The following is a 10,000-nucleotide window of genomic DNA, read 5'->3' as shown; positions in this document are numbered from 1 at the left end:
TATATTTGTGGTGGGCGGCGGAGTGTTTATTTATATATGCATCTATGTATGTATTTATATATATACGCATATACGAGGGATATCTCGAGAGGAATACAGAGGCTTTTTGTGAACTTTTTCGTTTTTCTTTTACTTTCTCTTCTCCTTCTTTTTAACACAATCCTCTACATTTTCTGCAAATTTTACGCAACTTTGAAATAATTTTTTGGTTCTGCTTTTTAAATAATTAATCTGTGAACCTCCTAAGAGAGATGAAGGAATCTGGCGTAGTGGGACTCACGTTTCGTGTGAGAGACGAAATGCCAGTCCCAAAGAGTGAAATTCCTCATTGTCCCCAAGGCATACCAACTTAACCAAAACTCATCAACTTCGCCCTATGCTTCTTAATTGACGTAGACCGCAAGCACCTCTACCAACACCAGCAGTAGGAGCGGCAGCAGCACCACCAGCTTGCTACCAGTTTCCCTCAAAACTGCTTCTGTATATGTATGCCAACACACATATGTGCATATGTATGCATACGTGCACATATGTATATAAACACTCTACGTGCTTTGAGCAAATTATATTTTGTGAGGCCAGGCAGTAACAGCAGAGAAATATTGTAAACAAAAGACCGTCTCCTGATGAGGACAATGTGTAAAACTATTTTGGAGAGCAAAAATATTTCCTTATTTCTTTATTGCCCACAAGGGGCTAAACATAGAGGGGACAAACAAGGAAAGACAAAGAGATTAAGTCGATTGCATCGACCCCAGTGCGTAACTGGTACTTAATTTATCGACCCCGAAAGGATGAAAAGCGAAGTCAACCTCGGCGGAATTTGAACTCAGAACGTAATGGCAGACGAAATACCTATTTCTATTTCTTTGCAACCCACAAGGGGCTACACACAGAGGGGACAACAAGGATAGACATACGGATTAAGTCGATTACATCGACTCCACTGCATAACTGCTACTTAATTTATCGACCTCGAAAGGCTGAAAGGCAAAGTCGACCTCGGCGGAATTTGAACTCAGAACGTAACGGCAGGCGAAATACCTATTTCTATTTCTTTACTACACACAAGGGGCTAAACACAGAGAGGACAAACAAGGAAAGACAAAGGAATTAAGTCGATTACATCGACCCTAGTGCATAACTGGTACTTAATTTATCGACCCCGAAAGGATAAAAGGCAAAGTCGACCTCGGCGGAATTTGAACTCAGAACGTAGCAGCAACGAAATACTGCTAAGCATTTCGCCCGGCGTGCTAACGTTTCGCCGCCTTAAGCAAAAATATTTTCTGGTAAACATCTGTGCGCACGTGCGCACGCGAGCGCGTGTGTGCCTATGTGGATATCTATATTTTTATACAGTCCTCTTTAAGCACACACTAACACACATAAAAGTAAAGATCCCACTTTGGTCGTGAATGACCATGGGATTGCACCTAGAAAGTTAACCCCTGAAGTACAAGTCCGGGCAAGATTGTTTATAGAAGACCAGCAGTCACCCATGTATACCAGCCTCCACTCTGCACAACACCGATGTTATCCAAGGCAAAGGCAACAGCAGATACAGCTTGGTACCAGTGATGTCGCAACTAATTTCTACAGCTGAGTGAACTGGAGCAACGTGAAATAAAGTGTCTTGCTCAAGAACACAACACATAGCCGGGTCCAGGAAGCAAACCCACTACCTCATGAGCCATACGTCTTCACACACACACACACACACATATATATATTGTTGTGTGTGGGAAGAGTCTTATTTGTTTTTCCTAAAATTTTCATTGCGTTTTGCAACCTTTTCACGGATAACGGACAGAGTCAAGACTATTGAAAAGATTGCAAGACACAACGAAAATTTTAGGGAAAATAAATAAGTTAAATGAGTGGAAATTTTACCGGTGAGTGTATTAAATAATAAGGCACTAAAAGGGAATGACTCTAACCAGACACAACAAAATATGCTTCAACACACGAACTCACATCAAGAATATTGCAAACCAAATCCAAAAATGAAATATATATACTCTGCATTCCCTATGTCAGTGATGCAAGAGTTGATATTGGAGCTTGATGCAACCCTCTGGCTCGTCAAAACCTGTCAAACCGTCCAACACAAAGCTGCATAGAAGATGGTCCATAAGTAATACACACACACACACATTTTGATTAAGTCAAAATTTCGGAAAATAAATAACCCAGAGAATTCCAATAGAATGTGATTGAAAAGCCATGACGAAAATGAGTATATTTATAATGCAACATTATTATCCTCGCTTCGAGCGAAGGTAGAACAGCTTGGCGGCAGCTGAGACCAATGCCAAATGATAAGGGAAAACAACCTCAAGAAATAAAAAAAATCCTCTAAAATGGACGCGCCATTAAACGAAACAAATAAAAATAGTCGCAGTTTCTTGAAGTAAGGGGATAGCTGTCGATATACGTTTCTGCCTCAACAAGCATCATCAGCACAGCAGTTGTCGAGCGTACTCTCCAGCAAAGAGCACACTTAGACAAATACAAAAACAAAAGAGAAATTTAGAATAAATTTACGGCGTAGGTAATTTACATATAAGAAAAGAAAATGAGCTTAAAGATGCTACTGGCTACGCCAGGTTATTTCTCGAGATTCACTTTCATTTTATTTATGCAAATTAGTCCATAAACATGTTCTGCTCTTCCTTCAATAGGTCCAAGTATTATAAATTCTATAGAAACTGAAAAGATTGCAATAAATCAAAAATTTATATTGTGTGGTATTTTATGTCCGTATGTATGTGTGAACGTATATGTATATTATATATGTGTGTGTATGTATATGTATATTATATATATATGTGTGTGTGTGTGCGTGTATGTATATATATACGCGCATGTGTGTGTGGTGTGTGTGTACGTGCACACATACATATTCATTATATTGTTATTTAATACACAAAGAGGAAAGTCACTAAGTTTTTAAAATTACCTCTCACTTAAGGCAAACACAGTAGCAATCTCTCTCCCTCTCTCTCTCACACACACACAACATACGCAGAGATATATACACACACACGCATATATATATATATATATAATATACACACACTCACACATATGTATACACACACGCACAAAAATATGTACATAGAGCGAGAGAGGCGGTGAGAGAAAGATAATATACCAAAAAACAGACGTGGTGTGCAAAGCTTTACAGGACATATGCGTGTTTCATCAAAATGCTGATATAATTACTTAACAAGTAGATATATAATGCAATCACGCATTTCGCCTCATCAGTATCCTTCCGTAAATATAACAATCGATTTGAAGGTCGAAACACTCCTCCTCGTCATGCAAATGATCAAGCGTCGCAGACTGCACAAATAGAAGACAAAGCATCGCATCAACGAAGTCAGAACATCGCCACAGCTCAATCAAAACGAACACGTGGAAGTGAAAGCGGGAGAGAGAGAGAGAGAAAGAAAGAAAGAAAGAAAGAAAGGCATAAAAGCAAATGACTCATTAAGGCCAAGCGGCTGAGAGGTCATTAGGCCAGGCTATAAATTAGCTTGAAATGTAGCGGTAACTGCGCCTGCCAAATACCAAAATTTACTGAAGAATATGGCGAAAACTCAGTCATTAAAATAATATCTGGTATCATTTATCATAACGTTTAAAAAGGTGGCGAGCTGACAGAATCGTTAGCACACCGGAAGAAACGCTTTGCGGTACTTAGTCTGTCTTCAAGTTCTGGGTTCAAATTCCGCCGAGGTCGACTTTGACTTTGATCCTTTCGGGGTCGATAAATTAAGTACCAGTGAAACCTCCAAAATGTCGGGCCTTGTGCCTTTAGTAAAAAGACTTTTTATTACGTTTAATAAGTAAAAGATGGAGTTTTAGTCAGGGTAGGGTCTACTTACATTGCTTACTGAAATGTGTACATGATTACCTAGTTGCATATATACATGTGGGGGCGCAATGGCCGAGTGGTTAGGGCAGCGGACTCGCGGTTTCGATTCCCAAACCGCGCGTTGTGAGTGTTTATTGAGCGAAAACACCTAAAGTTCCACGAGGCTCCGGCAGTGGGTGGTGGCGAACCCTGCTGTACTCTTTCACCCCAACTTTCTCAAATTCCTCCTTTCTGTTTCTGTTGTACTTGTCACACTCAGTGCCACGCTGAATCTCCCAGAGAACTACGTTATGGGTACACGTGTCTGTGGAATGCTCAGCAACTTGCACGTTAATTTCACGAGCTGGGACCCTCGTCATGTAACCTACGGAGTGCTCATATATATATATATATATATATATATATATATATATAACCAAAATAAGCATTAAAAATATCGGAGGTAATGCAGTACGATCGTTTCATGCGATTCCATTTAATTGAACAATGCAAACATTACATCAATTTAAAATGTAGAGCAATCTTCAGTTGCACAAAAAACATAGAATTTAATTAAATTTGAAGGACACGTAAGTATAATTTTATCCAAAATCTCCAAGAGGATAAGGAGATAGACAAAGAACATGTTTTACCAACAACATCACAGTTGTAACAACACAGTCGTAAACGATCGTACTGCATTACCTCTGGATATCCTTGTTGCTTATTTTAGTTATAATCACCTTATTTTAAATTGTATGGATAATACCATGCTAAATTCTGGTGCTATATTCATCTGAATATATATGTATAACAGGTCTATGCAAATATGAATATTTATTCATATATTGATCCATAGATAGGTTCGAAGATACATATATACATTCATTCGTACACGCATACGTACGTATATATGTCATACATAGATATAAAGGTGCATGCTTAGATACATATATAATATATTTATACGTCTATATGTGCATACATTTTGTATATACATACATGCATTACATACATGCATATGTTCATATGTACACACACGCGTACATATATATATATATATATATATATATGCATGCCAGCATTCATGCACATACATACATACAAATATATACACATACATACACAAACATATATGCATACACACTCACACACAAATACACATACACACACACACTGTTTTACGCGGTAAACATCAAAAGCAATCTGCAGGAAAGAATGCATAATGTCATGGTGGATGTTTAGTGAGGGTGGTCACTGTATGGAGAGGAGGGAAAGAGATGACTGATGCCATGAATGTAGTAGCCGGTGGCGGTGGTGGCGATGATGGTGGTGGTGGTGGAGATGATGGTGGTGGTGGTGGTGGAGATGATGGTGGAGATGGATGGTGGATGGTGGTGGTTGAGTTGGTTGACGGTTGGGCCAACTCCAGAGAAGATAAAAGCTACATCGGAATAAACGACTGAGAAAAGCTTGAGTTACTGGAAGGAAATGAAGAGATGAAACGATGCGATAGTTCAGTCTTTCCAATACACCGAAATAACACACATACATACATACATATACATACACACACTCATACAGGCATATAAATACACACACACACACACACATTATATATATATATACATACATTAAGGCAGCGAGCTGGCAGAAATGTCAGCACGCTGGGCGAAATGCTTATTGGTATTTCGTCTGTCTCTGTGTTCTGAGTTCAAATTCCGCCGAGGTCGACTTTGCCTTTCATCCTTTCGGGGGGTCGATAAATTAAGTACCAGATACGCACTGGTGTCGATGTAATCGACTTAATCCCTTTGTCTGTCCTCTCTATGTTCAGCCCCTTGTGAGCAGTAAAATATATATATATTATATACTTTATTTTAAGCAGCAGAAAATTCAACAAAATCTGTTACTCTGAGTTTCTCGTGCCAAAACTGTCTGATGAACGGCAACGAGAAACTCAGAGTACAGATTTTGTTGAATTTTCTGCTGCTTAAAATAAAGCATATTACTCTACCACTGGTATTTGAGTACTCTTTTTTCCACCTTGTTTCACATTTATGTGTTTACTCCGGTATAATATATCTATATATATATATTATATATATAATAAATATATATTATATTATATATATATATATACACACATACATACATAATATATACATAGAAATACATACATCATACATGCATACATACACGCACACATATATATGCATATATATATATTTATACATATAAAACAATGTATGTAGGTGTGTGTGTGTGTGTATGAAGTTGTATGTACAGGGTGACACTAAAGTAGGTTTGCGGTTATTACGTAGGCACTTTAAATTTCTTTTAAAACATTTTATCACATTTAAATTTCTATCTTACAAACTGAAAAGGGAGCTTGACAAAATTAAACTAAATTAGCATAGAATAATGGTTTCATATTTTTTCATAATTAAAATCTAAATCGTTAATGTATGGATGCGAAAGAGATAGTTGAATAACTGTTAACCTACTTTTGGGCCACTCTGTATATATCTTTTCTTTTACTTGTTTCAGTCATTAGCCTGTGGCCATGCTGGGGCACCGCCAATAAATAATACACCATGCTTCTAACAATGTGTGTTAAGTTAAGTTAAGTTAATTTTTGGCTCAAAAAGCAAAAAGCAAGGCCATGTAGGGGGACATGGAGTTATGTACAGGGAGGGTGTTCATGCAAAGAGTTCGGGCCATTTCTGGTCAAGAGAGACTTTGAACCGAGCGGTCGTCGGTGTATGTGTGTGTGTGTGTGTGTGTGTGTGTGTGTGTGTGTGTGTGTGTGTGTATGGCATCATCATCATCATCATCCTTATCACGCGGTCGTACTTATTGTTTGGATCAGCATAACTCGTTCTCTTCAGTCTGTTCGATCTGCCATTGCCCCCATAAGGTTTTCTCAGGTGCACTCGGAATCCTTGCTCAGTTGCCTTATGTAGGTTCGATGTGGTCTACCAGGATTTTGCAAACCCATGCTTCGGTTCCCAGAGAAGAACGTTACAGGTGATTTCATCTTCTGCTCTTCAGCAATGCCCAGCTAATCTTATTCCTCTTTCTCTGATGACGTGCGATATTGGTGGTAAATTACTATAGGGAAATTCTCTCCTAGGTTCTCCAGGAGATGTCCACAGCAACTCGAAATATTCTTGTATAAGTTCCGTCAATTTTTCTCTTCAAAACGCTTAGAGTCCATATTATACATCCATTATAACTGAATTGGCTGCACAACCGCCCGAAAGAAATTGTGTTTCAAATTTAATGGAAGCTTAGGTTTCCAGACAGGTAATAATATATTTAAAGCTTCCACGTTTTGCCGATTCCGACATGAACGTCGCTTGCAACAGATCTTCCTTGGCGATTTTACTTCCATGGTATGTGAATTCGTCAACATTTTGCAAAGATTTTTCCAGATGTGGAGTTAATGTTGTCGCTCTGGTTGTACATAAAATATTCTCTCTTGTCGGATTTCACGAAGAATGTAACATATTTAGCAGCACTTTTAGCAAACTCCATCTGCTAGTAGCAGATATCACTGTGATACGCATGATATATGCATGTATATATATGTATATATCTATCTATCTAAATATCTATCTATCTATCTATCTATCTCTCTCTCTTCTCTCTCTCTCTATTATATATATATATATTATATATATATATATATATATATTTAGAGAGAGAGAGAGAGGAGAGATACTCTTTTACTTGTTTCAGTCATTTGATTGCGGTCATGCTGGAGCACCGCCTTTAGTCGAGCAAATCGACCCCGGGACTTATTCTTTGTAAGCCCAGTACTATTTATCGGTCTCTTTTGCCGACCGCTAAGTAACGGGACATAAACACACCAGCATCGGTTGTCAAGCAATGCTAGGGGGGACAAACACACCCACAACGCATATATATATATATACATATATACGACGGGCTTCTTTCAGTTTTCGTCTACCAAATCCACCGACCCGAGGCTATAGTAGAAGACACTTGCCCAAGGTGCCACGCAGTGGGATGAACCCGGAATCATGTGGTTGGTAAACAAGCTACTTACCACACAGCCACTCCTGCGCCTATATATATACAGTATATATATATATTATATATTATATATATATATTATATATAGATAGATAGATAGATAGATATAGATATAAATATGCACAATAAATGCATATGCATAATAAATGTAATAATTCATATATGTGTATATACACCACACACACATATGTATATCTATATATACATACATACATATATGCTTGTATATATATATACATTTTCTTTCTCTTCTCCTCTCTCTCTCTCTCCTATATATATATTATATATATATAATATATATATATATATATATATACATATATTTTACATGCATGCATATTGCACACGCACGTAAAACAATTTGGCCGGAGATTTCAAGTTTACCCATGTGCATTCACACGCACACGCACACACAAACAAACTAACAAACACGTATATATCTGCATGTAAATACATACACACGCTATTACTCTAATGACCATTGATTCACTCTCCTTGCGATCGTTTCTTGCCTCTTAAACAGATTTTGGGTTTTTTTATCGTAAAGTGTGTCTGAACACCACTCTTCCCCACCCCCACTCTTTCTCTCTCTCTCTCTCTCTGCAACCTTGCAACACGAAATCTAGTGGTTGGGAAGCAAGATTCTTAACCACACAGAAACGCATTCAATGTCATCAATATCACGTCTTGATCAATATCGATCACCAACTGCATCGGTGAATGTCCTCGACGTAACCGCCTTATCAATACCAGATCAGAAATTTGTGGTGTGTGTATGCAAGTCACTATTCAGTTTATTTAAAGATTTCTTGCCAATAAAGAGCCGGTTTCTAACCTAGCTTCATTGGAATTTCAACATTTTATCGATCTCTTTTTGCTGAACCGCTAAGTTACAGGGACGTGAACACACCAACACTGGTTGTCAAGAGGTGGTGCAGGGACCAACAGACACAATGACACAAACACACACACACATATACGACGATTATATATATATATATATATATATTATATATATATATCTATATATATATACGACGATTATATACATATATATATAATTTAGAAGACGATACAAAAAACACGGACGGGACATTCGAAGCCTTCAATCTTCATAAGACGGGTTTCTTTCAGTTTCCGTCTACCAAATGCACTCATGAGACTTTAGTCAGCCCGAGGCTTTAATAAAAGACACCTGGCCAAGGTACCACGCAATGGGACTGAACCCGAAACCATGTGACTGGGAAGCAATATTCTTACCCCATAGCCACGTCTGCTTGGTTTTATTTCGAGATATTACGTTAAACATATCACAAACTACTCTACTTTTATCAGAAGTTCCAGAGCTCTTTCGTCAATAGAATCTCCAAATTTCCCTTCTGGTCTATTTCGCAAAATGTCTATTTATACATAAGCATCAATAAAAATTCAAAATGTTCGCAAAATCTTAGATTTAGTACGAAATGGAGCATCTGTGTGATGTTTACACACCTAGGAATACCGATACAGTGCGACGGCTTAACCGTTCCATTTCGTTTCGTTTAGCTTCGCATCGTTTCCAATTTTATGATAACCAGCGTGTTTAAGAAAGCAAAAGTATTTTTCGCATATCGTCTTTCCCTTTCAGTCGACTACCGTTTAAGGTTGGAAACCTACAGCTTATATTTCTGTCTATATATTAATAATAATAATAATAATAATAATAATAATAATAATAATAATAATAATAATAATAATAATAATATTAATAATAATAATAATAATCGTAATTTGTTTGAATATATCTTATCTTTCTCGTGATATTAGTTTAAGTTTTTACGATGTCCGCAAGTGGTTACATCATACACACACACACACACACATATATATATACATGTATGTATATTATGCAAAGATAAGCGCATGAATGGAATTTCAAACTCTAGACAAATATTTTAGAATATATGTAATTTTATTTATAAATATATCCCTGCGGTTGTTCTTAATTCGACTCATCTGCCCGTCTGCACATTAATACGGGTGGGTGTATATTGCATATATATTATATATATATATATATGTGTGTGTGTGTGT

This window comes from Octopus sinensis, unplaced genomic scaffold (genome assembly GCF_006345805.1).
Source record: "Octopus sinensis unplaced genomic scaffold, ASM634580v1 Contig18895, whole genome shotgun sequence".
In the NCBI taxonomy this organism is placed as follows: Eukaryota; Metazoa; Mollusca; class Cephalopoda; order Octopoda; family Octopodidae; genus Octopus; species Octopus sinensis.
The sequence above is the reverse complement of the archived record's forward strand: the minus strand, read 5'-3'. Positions refer to the sequence as shown.